This window comes from Esox lucius, chromosome 20, assembly GCF_011004845.1.
Source record: "Esox lucius isolate fEsoLuc1 chromosome 20, fEsoLuc1.pri, whole genome shotgun sequence".
Taxonomy (NCBI): domain Eukaryota; kingdom Metazoa; phylum Chordata; class Actinopteri; order Esociformes; family Esocidae; genus Esox; species Esox lucius.
In genome coordinates, this window is record NC_047588.1 from 36,972,832 (window position 1) to 36,990,793 (window position 17,962).

Genomic DNA, 17,962 nt, shown 5'->3' on the forward strand with positions numbered 1-17,962 from the left:
ATTAATAAAAGCAAAACTTTATAAAATCATCCCTGTCTTTTAATTTAAAATAAAAATCACAACACTAAAACTGATAAAACATGATAGAAAACATTTTGATAGAAAAAAAAAAAAACATCTAAAACACAGGCATATTTCTGGCCAAGGGGGAGAGAGGACTGTGGGCTTCTGACAAAAGTTTGATGTTTACAGCATGTGATTGGCTGTCCCTGAGACTGCAGGTTCCTGAATGGCCAGGTGGGGGCGCTAGAATACAGGACTCCAAAGCCGAGAACACGCGTGCCAACAGGAGCTCTCAGAGTCCTAGGCTCACTTATAAACAGGAGAAAAAAAAATCAAACCATCTACTAGCAATTAGTCCTAAAGGTGTTAACCTGTGTTGAGTCATTCTGGTGATTTGCAGTAATTGTGATTCTGAATTTTTTGGATTCCTTATTGAGACAGGTGCCTTGGGGTGTAGAAATGCAAGACACAGCCTTAAAGTTTGGGTTACGATGACAAACCCACGACGTCTGGGGCGTCACGATTCTCCCCGAGCACGGACTGCTTTAGGCACTTCCTCGCAGTTTTAACGATGGAAAAACTCAATGCAGCCAATGCATACGCCAGTCCTATGAACAGGGCTGAGAGGCAGGACGTTGAAGCCGTGTGGTAACACCCCCCTGGTGCCGGCTGAGTGGTTATTCCCTAGCTATTTCGGGGTCCCTCGGAGTCATCACAAAGGACAACACCCTTGGGGCTCAGAACAGGTCCATGTCCTCATCCTCGTCATCCGGGCTGACGTAGGGCTCTGGGGGCGAGGGCAAGAGAGGGTAGGGCGGTTGGTAGTGGGGGTACATGGGGGCACTGTACAACAGGGGCGGGCAGCTGGCAGCGGTGTCAGGGCGGGGCATGGGCGTGGTCGCAGTGTGGGGCGAGAGGGAGTTAGCTGTGGACGGGGCCTGGGCATAGCCGTTCATGTCGTCGTCGTCGCTGGCAGCCAGGCCCAGCGCCCGGTGGCTGGCGGAGCTGAAGAGCATGTCCTCGTAGCAGGCCCCCCCGGGGCCGTAATCCTCTTCGTGGCTCTGCTGCTCCTCGGCGGTCACGTGGTCTCCTCTCTTCAGGAACGCTGCAAACCTGCGAGGCGCAGACGGCCACGTCATTCAGCACACAGACAGTAAGACGACAGAGTGTCAGGGCACGTCTTTGACCTGGGGACCGGTTTCATAGCCTGGGGTCTAACCAAGCAGTCAGGCAGAGCGGCTGAGTCGTGTGGACATACCGCGGAGAGCCTGGAGACGGCACACGCCACAAGCTGAATTGCTATAATACACAGCACTTCCCCATGGTATACTGGTACACTGGAATACACCAGCAACCCCTCAGATGCATGAATGCACATAACGTTTCTTTGTGTGGGATGAACTTCTTTGTTCATTAAAATAACATGTCTACATTGTATTTCTGTTTTAATGGACAAAAAAATATATATATTTTCTTTCAAAAACAAGGTCATTCCTAAGGGACCCCAACATTTTGAACGGTAGCGTGTATATATACACACACACTGTAGTCTGTGTGTACAAGTGATTATAAAATCCTTTTAATAGAACAAGTTGATTGAGGACAGACCCAGACAGTAGGAAGTGTGTTCTGCTGTACCTCTGTGGCGAGCGGAGACGGAGCACGGTATCCCAGGCAGGGAAGGCAGGCTTGGTGCAACACTCTTTGAGCGCCTCTAGTGAGGCCTTGGTGTACACCTCTCCCTGCTCCCTGTACTCCTCCTCTGTGAGGAGGCGCACCTGTGGCACCCGTGGCTTACGCCGAAACACACTCAGGAGGGAGGCCAGAATCCACCCTGTCAGCCTGGAGGATGTGGGGGGGGGGGGGAGGGAGGGAGGGGGAGGGGGGGGGGGCAGTCAGACCGAATCAATCAAGCACACGACACAAATGGGACAGAGAACCGTCTCCCCGGGCAGACGGATGGCCTGCTACAATAAATACAATGTGACTGGGTCAGCACAACCGTCTCCTCCCACTGAACCCCGTGGGTGCAGGGAACGCCTGCCGTCAGCCTGGACACTGCCTGCGTACCTGCACGCCCCCAGCAGCAGCCTGTAGACCCAGGGCAGAGCCTTGAGGACCAGAAGGAGGCCCAGTAGGGTGTAGAAGGCCATGGGGTAGGTCACCCCGTAGTACATGAGGCCCACGGCCGCGCCCTGGAGCCCCCAGGTCAGCAGGGCCAGGACGCGCTCGCTGGCGATGGGGCCGTGCTTGTAGCAGGCCAGCCAGCTGATCAGACCGGTCGCCAGCAGGTAGCCTGGAGGACGGACAGGGAGACAAGCCGCTCAGTGTCGATTCGACATCAGTGCACGCACGCACGCACGCACACATGCACTTAAATGGATGCATTAAATACTCCCATTAGAATCCCTGTGCGAGTGAACAGCGGGACCCAGTGGATTTGAGGCTTGCCAGTAAAGGGTGAAAAGAACACGATTCAATGCTAATCCCCCTAAAGCCTTTTTTTGTTTTCCGAGCATAGAAATCAATGTTCCGGGCGGCAGCGCGGCGCTCCCTTAATCCAGACGCGCCCGCGGTATCAACCCTTTCCTACAGTTTCCGCGTCGACTTGCAGTCAGCGCCGGAGCACCGTGAGAGAGGGCAATAAAGATCTGGCATCAACACCGACTCCAATCACTCCACTGAGGACTCCGGAGACCAGAGGCGGTCTGTCCCCGCGGGCGGCCTAAACACTCCACCACCGCTTGGCCCTTTCGTTACGAGTCACCGGCTGGCGGCGAATGACTCAGACGTCGGACGTTGAAGTGTCATGAACACAGGCTGCCGGGGATACACTAGATGTCCCTGGTGAGGGAGGGCGGTTTCCCCATCAAGGGCTTTCACTCAGACACCGTTCGCGCCGGGTGCACGCCGTGTGAGCCTCGCATCGACAGCGCCTCGTGAACACGGCCTAAACGCGTTCCGCTGCCGAGGCCGTACGGAGTCGAGTTACTGGTCGTCGGACTCAGTTGAAGGCAGGCGGATGAAAACAACACAGATAAAAGCTTGTGTTACCACCTAGCGGTACACCGTGCCCCACTCGCACTGAGCTCACAGCCTGTAGTTTCATCTGAACATGTGTCAGATGAAGGCCATCTGACACAGGTTCACTTTGCAGGACGATCAAGAGTTGCAGTTAAAATGACCCATAAATGGAAAAGCTCAAATACATTTTAAGTAACTGCAAGAAAACATTTGCTCCTGTAGCACTGTTTGTGATCCAGAAACAATTATTTGATTATCTGCTAGTGAACAGAATCCCATCTACTACAAAAAAGTGATTCATTTGTTCAGTCAACAAAAATATAATGTAGGGCACCTGGAAAACAGCTAATCCACTCTGTTAGTCCTAACTTGCCGTAATATCTCCAGTGCGTACTTGCACTGTGCTTCATTGGGCCACTTCCTTCAAACCACAAGCAAACATAAAAAATAGAAACAGATAATGGGCTCCAACAATATGCACTATCTATTTAAAAGCCCAGCTCAGCAGACGTAAGGTAGCATCAATGTGGGCCACTGCTGCCAAATGATTGCCCTACTGACCACAATATTTTAAGCACCGACTAATACAAATTTTTTTTTGAAAAAAGCTTTGCTTAAAAGCAAGTGAAATGAATAGACAGGAGACATTGGATTTTTTCTTTCACAAGCACACTTTGGCAAGCGAGAGCTGCCCCTTGGTAACCAAGCAACAAACGAAACGGAGATCAATGTGCAGTTAACGATAAAAAAGTCATGCTATCGAAATGGCCTGAATATAAAGTGGCAGGAAAACCCTGTCGAATGGGCACTCCAATGTCCCATTAGAAGATTAGAACGTCCCATTAGAACTTACCCAGGGCATGCCTCCAGTACAGGGTCATGACGTCGTCCCAGTGGCTGAGCAGCACTTGGTAACCAAGGTAGGACAGACCAGAGCTAGCACCAAGTAGTATGATGAACAGGCCACTCTGGAAGAAAGGCACGCATCTCATCAGGGTTAAAAAAATCCCATGACTGAAACAGAATAGGGTCAGAATAGTGTGTGTGTGGCGGGGGGGGGGGGGGGGGGGGGTAGTCACATCAGTTAACAAAAAGGTAGCTAAATAAAAAATGTCCTCTGTCCTGGAACAATGCATTCAATCTGTCCTGGAAGAATGCATTCAATCTGTCCTGGAACAATGCATTCAATCTCATTTCTTACAGGGTGTCTAAAACTGGCTGAAAATGGCTGATCCCTTGTATCCAAGTTTTCAAATTCACACATGCGTCTGTTACACTTTGAATAAGTGTGAAATTAGAGACTGTGTCAACACCCAGCTAATTATTATTATATCACTCAGTCTATTATCATCAACTCTTATTGAGCTAGAAATGCACCACTCCATGGTACACACACTGTTCATAAATTACTGTTTATAGTTCTTACTTTTTGGGGATCCCACTTTCACAGGAACTTTATCAGGCCTTTGCGCATGTGTGGATTACATATAACAAGACACACTACAAGCAAAATTAAATCAGGCACCAATCCTAAAGATTATCCCTAAAAACCACCAAAAAATACATCACAGTGATCACACTACACCACCCTGGACCACACTACATCACCCTGGACCGCACTACATCACCCTGGACCGCACTACATCACCCTGGACCGCACTAGACCACAAACTAAAATGCCTTGATCAATCACCATGATCAATCCTTTTGAACAAGTATTCATGCAATACAATGGCCCTTCACATGGCAATGGCAAACAGGACACAGTCACTTCGGTGTGCAAATTGAGTAGAATAAAAAACCAACCAGGATAATCTAACATGGGGTGCATTAACCGCACTGATTGGCAGAGCTTGTCAAATGTATACAGTATAAGCAGCTGCTTTTAGTAAATAACAGCTTTAGCCTAAATGGGATTATTACCGGTATGAAGCGTTTCAGGATCAACAGTAAAAAGATCACAATGGAGAAAACTCCCACTGAAATGCCTGACGTGTAAAAAAACAAGGAACTCCTGAGGAGAAAAGAAAAAAACAAAAACATTATTGCTTCCTGTAGTATCGCTAATCAATTCATAACACTTGAATATGTTGATCTATTCACAGGGACAAATGAGGTGATGATTTGAGTTTTTCACATTAGGGGGAGACACTGGTACTAAATGGCCTAAGGCAGTTGAAAAATATCTTTAACCGAGCTGTACAGTTTTAACAGGTCAAGCAGGAGGTGCACAGCAGTCAGTTAATGTAACTCAAACAGTGACAATACTCAGGGTTAAAATGACAAACAGCTTACCTACTAAAAACATCAGCAAAGTAGAAGAGTGCGAGGCCACACGCAAAGACTCCAAACCGTAATATATTCAACCCTGCAATACAAACAAAGTTCTCTCTCCTTAGTCACTGATATACAGAGCCCACAGACAACTGCATTTCACAAGGACAAAACCATCTCACGTTTGCCCCTGATGTGCAGAGTGTGCTCAGAGTTAGCCCTGGGGGTCTTCACCATGAAGCACACGTCCTCCTGCTCCAGGGGGATGTCTAAACTCTCCGTTGCCACCCTGGGACTGGGGGGCCAGTAGTGGTCAAGGAGGCACTGGGACTGCACAAGGAAGTGGTCTGGCTCGTAGCAGTTCCTGGTCCCCTCCGTGGGGTACACGATGTAGACTCCCTCTTCTCCCTTAACATGCACCTTGAAGAAGACAGTCAGATGTATTCAACTATTTGGGTGTTTGATGCTGCCAAAAAAATAAGTAAATCACAATAACGTGTCAGACATATCTGAAGTTCTGTTGGTTGTTGCTATCACAAAATGGTTAGTCGCATTTTTTTTTTTTACCAAGTAAAACATTCTCAGTTACCGCAAGGACCTGGGAGCAATAAGTGATTAGAGCCTTGCTCAAGTACACGTATTCACATACCTGGGTCTGGGATTCAATCCAGTAACCTTTTCTGTTAATATTCAGTTGCTTTAACCGCTAGGTTGAACCAAGCTAATCCTATTCATGACTAACAATAGTTTTTAAATGATAGTTAATGTGTGTTCATTTTATGTATGAGCAAGTGGGTTTGGAATGTGTGCGCAACTGAGTATGCCGTTAATGTATTCTAACATAAGTGTATCGTCCAGGTGGGTGAGGGCAATGTGAGTGTAACCTTTGCTGTTAATATTAAGACGCTTTAACTGCTCGGTTATTAATTGGAAAGTTAAAATTCCGGAAACAAGCAATGTCTACTGGTGACTAACAATCATTTGTAAATGATAGATCACCTACAGGACTGGTGTACTCTAGTGGTATTACCTGGAAGGTGGACCAGATATCTTTCCATCTGATAATTGTTCCAGAGTTGTAGCAGAAACACCGTGTTCCAAAATGCGTTGTGTTTTGGTTTTCTCTCAGGTACGTGCAGTCTGGTGGAATACAACAGTCCAGTAGCAACGTATTAGAGAGAAATGAAATCACTGCTGTGCATTATTTGATAGAGCAGTCATGAGATGTTGCCTCAGCACTAGGGCACTGTAGAGGTTAACAAAAACGTTCCTGTTCCATTAAACAAACAGCAATAATCTAGGCTGTCTAACCTAGAAAAATAACAGATGCAAACTGATGTAGCAGACTACACAGTATCAATGCTCAAAGGAATTAACGTTACTTGTGTACTGACTGCAGCAAAATAGAAAAAGCTCCCCATACTTTCAATGCATATTACCACCGAAGGTAGAGGTAAAGTGTCGTGCAATATTAAATAATAATTGCGTACATTTAAACTAGGTTCACTCCACCACGGACACACCAGTAAAAACTAAACTAGTCGTTTGCTACCAAAATATATAGTTAGCTCGCGGATGTTATTTTACAAGCTAACGGACATAACTGTAGTTGCAAACTTGTAAAACATTCACCTGCATATGAATAGCCAAGGATTCCATTAACGTCTACGTATAAAATACCTAAAACTGTTATAAATGAACAAAACATCCCCATTTTTATTTGTTGTGTTACAGTTGTTGTTAGCAAGAAAGCTGTTAGCTAGCTAGTGCACTTTCAAATTCAGTGGTTAGGAATTAGACGAAAGTAGACGATAGTGAAAGCCAGATCACACAATTCGTTGGAAAATACACAAAAATGTAAAGGAATAAAAAACATTTTTAAATCAAACATGTTTATACTTGTATATTGATTTATTTTTATTTTCTTGCAATACTTGATTTTAGAATTCGAGCTATTCTGGTATTGATTGATTTAGCCTTTATTGGCAAACCGGAGATACCTCGGGAGTTAGTAACCGCGCGGTTCATTGTGGGTAGATTAAGTGCAGTTGGTGAACGATTCATTCTGTTTTAACGACTCTTTTCCCTGACTCCAGAGTACTTCATGTTAACTGCTATAACTCTCTTCCAGCTCAGTGCTCCGACCAACCGCTGTTAGACGTTCGCGGAGCACATGTACAGCAAAGCTTCAGCTGCATTGTAAATACGTGAAAGCAGGGTCCAATAATGAATATAGTCAGTTGATTATTATTGTCACGGTACACAGATATTTTTACTGTACTACCACCATAAACACAAGCCTAAATGACCAGAATACTTTTGCAATTAACGTTGCAAGTTGGTTTTTGAATTATTAGTTTTTTGAAAATTGCTTAAGATATACCCAATTTAAACTTAAATCTCTTAATTTGCATTGTCTCTTTTAACATTCTTTTGGACCAAGCATTTCTAAACTATGGCACTCTTCATTTTTAAATCACCCCGAGTTTTTGAAACATACATAGTTTAGAAAAAAGTTTAATTGAACACATTATTTTTAACAACAGCTGCATTTTATAATGAATTGTTATAATGAATAAAGATTATTTACTGCATCCTAGTTTGGGAACCACTGATTTTGACTCTTGCAGTATAACTGTCATGATTTATATGCGGTCCTCCAGCTCAGCAGCCTTGACTAACAACTTTATCTTACGTGCGCGGAGAAAAATATATCAATATTCAGGCAGTATTCCAGAGGATAAACACATGTCAAGAACTTGAATATGACGCACGATGCGGTAATCATGTAATGATTATTGAATTGTATGATGGACAGCTTTACAGAACCTGCGCACAGAGACTCTGGTTAAATTAAAAAGACTCGAGGTCGATTCAGGGATTCGTTCAAATTAATCGTTCGTTTGAACGAAGAGCAATTTATCGTTCGACGGTTTGGGGCCTGGCCATAACCTCCCTGGGTCTGGCGCGTTCTGGGTGTTACTGAACCAAATGACTTCGAAAAGATCCGAGTAGAACTCCCCATCATTATAATAATAATAAGCACATTACAGTATCATAATTATCAATTGCCTAACGATGACTAGGGATCGTTAATAGCTTAATTTAAATGTGTGTAATATTAACAACTGAAGTTCCAAGTATCTTTGGGGTGTCCTTCTGGTGCCCCCGCGTGGATTCTCCCGGAAGTAGTGAACTAAAGTCTATCAAGGCTTGACCTCACCATTGGAGACTGGCCGTGAATGCAACCTACTGTTTCATTGTTGCACGAAATACTTTCCATTCATAATTTTAGCTGTTCACCATGAAGTAGAATTTAGCAAAATGCCGGTAAATAGACCATAGACTGTGACTGTGCTGACTGCATAGATCTGGTCTAAGGTATTTCAAGCAGGCATGGTAGAATTTTTGTTTGTTGTTGTATTCTATTGTATTCACCAACCAGCTTGGCAGAGATAAGGTGGGGAAAGTCTTTGAGAAAATACCATGAATTCTTGAGCTCCCTTTCCTGATACCTTTTTAAAATGTGCCTCAGCCAACACTCCTATTAATGTTGACTTAAAGTAACTGGTGAGTACATACTGTACATTTCTATACTTGACCCCTGGGATAATTCAACCCGCAACTCTATTGTAGTGTGAACAAAATAAAATGTTTGTATTGATATTTTGAATGGTCATGGGTTTCATCTTGTAGAAAATGCTCTATGAGTATAATAAAGCCTGAAAAAAAGAAACATCATGATTCTTTACTGCACTCGAAGGTGATGTCTAATTAGTTCTATTTCAATTTGGTTGTTAATATTTCCAAAATATTTCCATTCATCTACTATCGCTGGAGGACAACTATATCATTATATTTGTATCATGTTCTCCACATTTACTATGTACTTGAGCTTATGATCTAAAAAATATGTGAATATACCTCAGCAATTCATAAATACTTCTTATGAGAAAGGTGAGATTTTAATCTTTCTTGGAATATGTAGCATTACAAGTTATTATTTATGACCCTTTCATGATAAAAAAAAAGTTTGTTGGGTATGTTATATTTTAGTTGTTTATTTATATTTTGTCATTACATCTAACAGGTTCAGTTTAGGTGGACATTTATATTTTGCATTACATCTAACAGGTTCAGTTTAGGTGGACATTTATATTTTGGCATTACATCTAACAGGTTCAGTTTAGGTGGACATTTATATTTTGGCATTACATCTAACAGGTTCAGTTTAGGTGGACATTTATATTTTGGCATTACATCTAACAGGTTCAGTTTAGGTGGACATTTATATTTTGGCATTACATCTAACAGGTTCAGTTTAGGTGGACATTTATATTTTGGCATTACATCTAACAGGTTCAGTTTAGGTGGACATTTATATTTTGGCATTACATCTAACAGGTTCAGTTTAGGTGGACATTTATATTTTGGCATTTCATCTAACAGGTTCAGTTTAGGTGTACATTTATATTTTGCATTACATCTAACAGGTTCAGTTTAGGTGGACATTTATATTTTGGCATTACATCTAACAGGTTCAGTTTAGGTGGACATTTATATTTTGGCATTACATCTAACAGGTTCAGTTTTCGGAGTGCCTCTGGAAGGAAGATGAGTAGCCTACTTTATTTTTTTGGAACGCTAAAATATAAGCTGGAGATGGATAATCTACCCACCCCTTCCTCCCACATACTCAAGGATGGGCACAGACAGACAAGGAAGGAGGGAAATTGCAAAAAAAAAAAAAAAGAAAATGCAAAAAACGTACAAGCAGGCGAGATGAGAATGTCATCTCTGTTGCCGTTTTCTGCGCCTTTTGAAAATGGAAGGGGGATTTTTGTGGTGGGCGGACGCACGCAGCAGGAGGCACGCGGCAGCTTTCTCATTTCTCCAGGATGCTGAGACGACGGCGGCGGCGGCTTTTCCTGACAGGCACGCCCACGCCGGGCTGAAGGCCTACTGTCACATACGCTGCCTGGCTGCCTGGGTGCCTGGCTGCCTGGCTGCCCAAGTTATGCTAATTCCATGGTTTGTTTTTCAGACATTTACCCCAAACCCTCCTCCTTTTTCTCCTCAGATTCGACGAGAAAACACGCTTAGCCACCGGCCCCTGTTTGGATACAGTCGCAGTGTTGTTAGGAAGCTTCATGAACCACCTCTGCTCTAATGCTGTAGCACACTCTGCGGCTGTGCCTGGCTGGATTTAAATGATAATGAGCTTTGCCAGAACAACCAGTACCCCTAATAATTCTGTTAAGGCTAGTTGGACTCCCGGGTGTTACTTTTTAAAAAAAAGAGATCAAGAAATGATGGGGATTATCACCGATCAAAGTAAACGTTCTGGCACAGATTGGGGAGCCTGTTCGATTTTCACTAGCAAACAGTGTTTTCATTTGTTTCATTTGTCACGTGGATTGTCAACCACGGCCGTTGAGTAACAATGGAGTGGTTAGAGCTAATTACAGTAATGTGGCTATTTCTGGTGAGTACAGGGTGGCTTTTGTTCATAGGGGTACCATCAGATAAGTAACAGACAGTGGCTGTGTGTGTGTGTGTGTGTGTGTGTATTGTCCAGGTGGGTGAGGGCAGTGTGAGGTGCAATCAAGACCACATCGTCGGTTGACCCTTTGGACGGTCTGCGAGGGTCCTGGGTGTCTGGGATGACAGTGTTGCTGAGAGCCATGACCAGCCTTTCTAACCATTTCATGGCTACAGATGTACATGCTACTGGACAGTAGTCATTTTAGGGAGGTGCCCTTCACATTCTTAGGCATCGGGCACTATGGTGGTCTGGTTATAGCCAGCTACAGATGACAGTCTTTTGGGAACAGCAGTGGCTCTGAAGCATTAATCAGTGTTACTGGCATAGAATCTTGCAATAGAAGGCATTTAGCAAATATGCAAATATGCCGGGCTTGCGTCTTTGGGCAGTTTGACGGCTGGACACCCTATTGGTTTGTAAAGCGCCACCACATCCAAGTAACATCACAGCTAGCACATGCATGAATCAAACGTGTCACGTCCTTCAAATGGCGTGTGGTTAATTGAATCTTGATTCTGTGCTAATTGAGACGAGCAGAGAAAGGTGTTTACATGAGTATTGCTTAATCAGCTTACTGCCATCATTTGTTTAAAGGAACTGTTTGCACAGTTTATTCACCATGTGGTAATTAGCTGAAGCAGCAACCGTTTGAATTCCAATCAACTCTTCCTAGTCCCGTAAGGTAATGTTAGTTTCATAAGGAAATTGACAAGGAAAACCAAATGCCCATTATATAACTATACATGCGCAAGTTGTCTTTCTTGTTTTATTGTCTTCACAGTGTTTTAAAAACTATATATTGCTAAATATTTCATAGTTATTTAAATTGCGCAGTCATTCCCTACACTGTTTATCATTTGTTTTTCCCACTGCGCGGGAAACCGCAAACTGTAGATCATGTTCAGCCGAGAAATGGCTGAGGGATTTCACTTTCCTGAGTCTTCCACTGTTCACCAGTTGGCCAGAGGAGATGATCACGACTCTCAAGTCTCCTTGTTTATCAGGATGCGCTTTACCTGTGCTGATCCAGCTGGCCTTAACGTCAGTCGGTGCAGCCCTGAAGTTGGTAGGATTTTTACTTGATTTGTTCTCAGGCAAATGCTGCGGACATCCCCTGGGTGTCATTTTAGACCCCGCTGGAGTTGCTAGGCCAGAACCTAGATATTATGCACCCAGTGGCAGCTGTCCCAAGCTCATCGTAAGACTCTTCCTGTTTCGTTGTGGTTCACCCTCCTCAATAGTGGCCTCTGAATTCCTTTAGATCAGCCTTATATTTCCACACAACCAAAATCACCCATGGCAGTTCAGAGTAAGAACGCACATGTAGGTTTTTTCTTCTATTTGGCTACTGTTACTGGCTGAATAGTTTGGGCCGCCAGGCTTGTCTACTGATGGAAATTAACCTGGTGACAGTTGCAAAGGAAGTCTTGTGGTTTTGTTAATGCTTCATTGCAGAAAGTCCCACTTTTGTGCAAAGTGGCAGTTTCCCCATGGTTCAGATGTCTAAGAGCATCAGGGCATCAAGCTACTTGACATGCATCGCAGACAAATGTCTTGAGAACAATCTTACATTTTTAAAGTGTTGTTAATTATCAGGAGCACCTCATGTGGGAGGATGTGGTATCAGATTTAATGTACAGATACAAATACACTGATTGTGTAGTGAAATTCTCATGATACTGTAATAGGATATTTCAGGAGGAAGTGAAAGTGCGATGCTATATTATAATTCTAATCTTAGATGTGTCACCACCTAATCTGTCATCTACACATTCATCACACAGATTAATGTGATGAATGAATCGTACCACAAGTTGCCTATTCTAAAAAACATTAAACCTGACGGGTAAACTTATGTTTATATGACTATGAGACAATTCAGTGTCTATAGCTTTTTTATTGCAAACATTTTCCCTTCTCAAAACATTTGCCCCGGGTGAAAACGCTTAGTAAATCTATAGATGAGTCATCGATTCATCCACATAACCGAGCGTCTTAAGAAGTTGTGAGGAGCGACAGAGGTGTTCTCTGAAAGCAGCGAGAGAAGCTTGGTGTTTGGCTTTGATCAGCAATCCCCATATGTGTTGCCTCCGGAGCACATCGGGCCTGCCTGAGTGGGAGGTTTAATCTCAGCCCACGCCCACGGCCTGCACCAGTTGGGGAGAAGTGGGAGTTTGGTGGGACTAATCCGTAGAGGTGTGCGTGTGCGCGTCTTGAGTATGTGAGGATTATTCCTCACCACACTAAATATTACCCTTCCTAATGATGAAAGCGTTATGGAATTCAATTCAATCTTCTTTGTTCCCCCGGGGCCAGTCTGTTTGTGGCAGAATAAAACACAAGCAACCACTCAGGCTACACTGTATGAATATAAAAAATGTGAGGATTTAAAGCGATCTGAGAACTCGAACAGGTCTAGTGGGTTGCCTATTTGAGGTATTAAAGCTTCAGATGTAACCAGGTTGGAAACCTGAGATTTGTTTAAATGTGCTGTTAACCTTTTCCCTGAAACCTGAGGAGAGCAGCGCGGGAGCACCCATTAATTTGGGAGTCTTTTCAAACAATGCGGCAGTTGTTGAAGACGCAAGAGGCCCACTAGCAGCGAACCTCCCGCTGAGCGTGTGGAGCTGAAATGAAGAGAGGGCTGCTGATTGACAGGACGAAAAGGCTGAGAAGAGCCGAGTCTGAATCAGAGGCCAGGTGGGTGGATGAGTGGGGGGGGGGGGGGGGGGAGACCAAACCTCGGCAGACTTGCTGTTTAATTGCTCTCTGGTTAACATCAAATACGCGGGACCCGATTTCATGCACAGATACGGCAAAGTACGTCAGGGGGAAAAAAATCTAAGCGCTTGTTTTGAGCTTTTGTTCTCGCGCGGAAGATTCTAGAATGTCGTAGACATTGCAGTTCAACAAGTTTGCATCACAGAACAGAAAGACTGCCATGATAAGCCAACAGCGAATGGTGTAAGTCAAATGTGCGTGGCTAATGTTTATCAAAAAGAAACAAGCTGTAAAAGGCTGCTTTACCAAAGTACCACTTTATATCTTTAATTCCGTAAGATTTGTGTCTGGACAACAACCCTTCAGTGTTTTCCTTTTAGCCATTTTATTCACCTTCGTGATACAGGATAGTTGGGCTTGACAAGGTTGTTTGATTTTTGCTGCAGGTTGCGCTTAAGTCCAGAATTTCCACTACACTGAAACGCAACTCCAGCAATTTCTCAGTTACATGCATGTGACACATTTAAATATTACATTGTTAGCTCTCTACTGGTATAATCATTTTAAGCTACTTTATTGCAAAAAGGCCTTTGCATGCAGTGATTGGCGGGAGTCTGGTCCATTAGCCGACTGAAAGCACAATAGCAGGAGATAGAGGGTGGGTGGAAGTCCCACCCTCTTGGCCGGGTTTGCCAGCCCAGGGCTGTCATTAGCCTTCATTAGTGTAGGTGTGTGTATACTACAGCAGGGGGGTTCAGGGGTCATTACACACACACACACACACACACACACACACACACTTCCCTGATTGTGGGTGGCACACTTGAATACACAGGAAAGAGTGGGCAGCCCAAACACGCCCAAACAGCTTCCCAGCAGAGCATTGGAAATGAGCGGGGATTCTAGAAGGATTTAGAGTAACTCCATGTTGCATCACGGCCACACAAGTATTGACTTTAGATGTGTGTTTGTCTTGGGTTTTTCTGTCTGACCTGCCATTTGCCTTCCATACAGCAAACTATTATGCGGTCCGGAAACGTTTCTCTAACGTTAATCTAAATGTTCCCCTGACATTTGAGTGTATTGTTCCGTTAGTTGGCGAAGGTTGTGCTTATGTTATCACACCGCATTTTCTTTGAGAATGCATTTAGCTACTTTTGGTATTAGACAGAGGACTTTCCCTTATGGTCAAACTCAACTTACCCACAATGTTGCAAGAACATTGATGTTTTGTTAAGGTTAGGAATACATTCCATCAATGTCCCACCAAACATACACAGAAAATGGTTTCATTGTTCTCGGAACATGATATATTATTGTTCTAGACATGTTTCATGAAAACGATCGCTGATGGCTTCTTCATTGAAAAAAAATGCACTCAATAATATTGGGGTGTGTGGTTGTGCCACCCTGCCATTGTTCAATGAATTCTCTATAACTGTAAGTTGCTCCAGATAAGAGCATCTGCTAAATTAATAAAATGTAAAATGTAGGTACATTTATGCCTATTGTACAACACAAGACCTTCACGGTCCTAACATTGCTGGGCCTCTCACATTAAACAATTGTCTTTCCTGTAGTTGCCATATTGTAACCCACTTGTGTCCTCTTTGTTTCAATGTTGCATTGTTTCCTGGAAATTACCTAGTTATTTCCCTCCTGCAAAGTAAAGCATTTCTTCTTATAATTGATTATAATTCAGAAATCAGTCTTAGCAGCAGCTGAGTCAACAGGCCCTAATATCTTTCACTTTTATTTCTTTATGAAGATTTTTCCACAATACATATTAGCTAGATATAACATTTACACCTACGATTTCCTCTGCAAAAATGTCAACATTAATTACAGAGTCCCGGATTTCTCTACACTGTATGTCAATGATAGTATTGCTGTAATTTTTTCGTCTTTCAGCCAAAGTTCGGTTAGGGAGCATGCAAACCTTGTTTTCTGGTATCTTTATAGATCCACAGAATCGAGAAATCAAAATCAGTTAAGTATTCCTCCTCCTTCAGGCATTCGGACATCAAGTTCAACGGCCCCTCTAGACTTTTGAATGCCATGGTCCCCTGAAGGCACAAAAGAGCCTGGTCGCATTCAAAACAGACCTAATTACCCTTTTCTATAGGAGGGCTTTATGATGACAGGTCTTTCTCTATAGGAGGGCTTTATGATGACAGGTCTTTCTCTATAGGAGGGTCCTTGTTGTCCCCTGTACAGTCTGCTATGTTATTGGTTGCATCCATATACAGTGGGGAGAACAAGTATTTGATACACTGCCGATTTTGCAGGTTTTCCCACTTACAAAGCATGTAGAAGTCTGTAATCTTTATCATAGGTACTCTTCAACTGTAAAACAAAAATCCAGAAAACACATTGTATTGCTTTTTAAGTAATTAATTTGCATTTTATTGCATGACATAATTATTTGATACATCAGAAAAGCAGAACTTAATATTTGGTACAGAAACCTTTGTTTGCAATTACAGAGATCATACGTTTCCTGTAGTTCTTGACCAGGTTTGCACACACTGCAGCAGGGATTCTGGCCCACTGCTCCATACAGACCTTCTCCAGATCCTTCAGGTTTCAGGGCTGTCGCTGGGCAATACGAACTTTCAGCTCCCTCCAAAGATTTTCTATTGGGTTCAGGTCTGGAGACTGGCTAGGCCATTCCAGGACCTTGAGATGTTTCTTAAGGAGCCACTCCTTAGTTGCCCTGGCTGCATGTTTCGGGTCGTTGTCATGTTGGAAGACCCAGCCATGACCCATCTTCAATGCTCTTACTGAGGGAAGGAGGTTGTTGTCCAAGATCTCGCGATACATGGCCCCATCCATCCTCCCCTCAATATGGTGCAGTCGTCCTGTCCCCTTTGCAGAAAAGCATCCCCAAAGAATGATGTTTCCACCGCCATCCTTCACGGGTTGGGATGGTGTTCTTGGGGTTGTACTCATCCTTCTTCTTCCTCCAAACATGGCGAGTGGAGTTTAGACCAAAAAGCTTATTTTTGTCTCATCAGACCACATGACCTTCTCCCATTCCTCCTCTGGATCATCCAGATGGTCATTGGCAAACTTCAGACGGGCCTTGACATGCACTGGGTTGAGCAGGGGGACCTTGCGTGCGCTGTAGGATTTTAATCCATGACGGCGTAGTGTGTTACTAATGGTTTTCTTTGAGACTGTGGTCCCAGCTCTCTTCAGGTCATTGACCAGGTCCTGCCAGGTAGTTCTGGGCTGATCCCTCACCTTCCTTATGATCATTGATGCCCCATGAGGTGAGATCTTGCATGGAGCCCCAGAGCAATTATTATTTTCTAATAATTGCGCCAACAGTTGTTGCCTTCTCACCAAGCTGCTTGCCTATTGTCCCACCAAGCCTATCCCAGCCTTGTGCAGGTCTACAATTTTATCCCTGATGTCCTTACACAGCTCTCTGGTCTTGGCCATTGTGGAGAGGTTGGAGTCTGTCTGATTGAATGTGTGGACAGGTGTCTTTTATACAGGTAACAAGTTCAAATAGGTGCAGTTAATACAGGTGATGAGTGGAGAACAGGAGGGCTTCTTAAAGAAAAACTAACAGGTCTGTGAGAGCCAGAATTCTTACTGGTTTGTAGGTGATCAAATACTTATGTCATGCAATAAAATACAAATTAATTATTAAAAAATCATACAATGTGATTTTCTGGACTTTTGTTTTAGATTCCATCTCTCACAGATGAAGTGTACCTATGATAAAAATTACAGACCTCTACATGCTTTGTATGTAGGAAAACCTGCAAAATCAGCAGTGTATCAAATACTTGTTCTCTCCGCTGTATATACAGATTCATAGTGGAATATAATGAATAATAATATTTTGAGGAAGTCTGAGCCCCGCCTGAATCGGTGTAGCTTGATGGCAGCTGTTCTAACGTCAGTGAAATGTGCTGCTGTAGTATACAGGAGATTTCATTGCTCCGTCTCTGTTGCAAATAAACGAGTTAGGGTTCAATTTAGTCACCCACGGTGCACCAAGTAATGTGTCAACCCCCTACCAGAGAAACAGTACACACACACACACACTAACACACTAACACACTAACACACTAACACACTAACAGATATTTACTTTTTGTACAGTACTCATATACTCATACAAATACTCATATACAGTGAATAATGCCAGTTTCAGTCCACTTTTCAAAACGGTCAAGGCTGCGTTTACACAAACCTGGAAAACCTTTCAGCATTATTTGAGGCGTTAACAAAGGACAACTTTTTTGATATACGCACGTAGATTTTTCTTCTCCACGAATCCATGGGACTTTATTAAGTGGAGTTTGTACGGTGTTAAAAGTTTCTAGTGCTTTTCGCATATATTGTATTGAAATAATATCCTCGGGGAAGGATCACATA

At 43.5% G+C, this 17,962-nt stretch overlaps 1 long non-coding RNA gene across 2 annotated transcripts; it reads right to left on the minus strand.

The window, feature by feature from the left end:
* Positions 1-90: 90 nt before the first annotated feature.
* Positions 91-7,087, minus strand: nemp2. Of its 2 annotated transcripts, none has more exons than XR_002195745.3 (9): positions 6,934-7,083; positions 6,332-6,441; positions 5,484-5,721; positions 5,323-5,395; positions 4,951-5,041; positions 3,881-3,995; positions 2,074-2,299; positions 1,642-1,845; positions 91-1,116 (listed from the first exon to the last, which is right to left on the minus strand). It is a non-coding gene; the product is annotated as a nuclear envelope integral membrane protein 2 (long non-coding RNA). The 2 variants fall into 2 exon arrangements; XR_002195746.2 differs by lacking the exon at positions 91-1,116 and adding an exon at positions 1,123-1,271 and having other exon boundaries at positions 6,934-7,087.
* Positions 7,088-17,962: the final 10,875 nt, after the last annotated feature.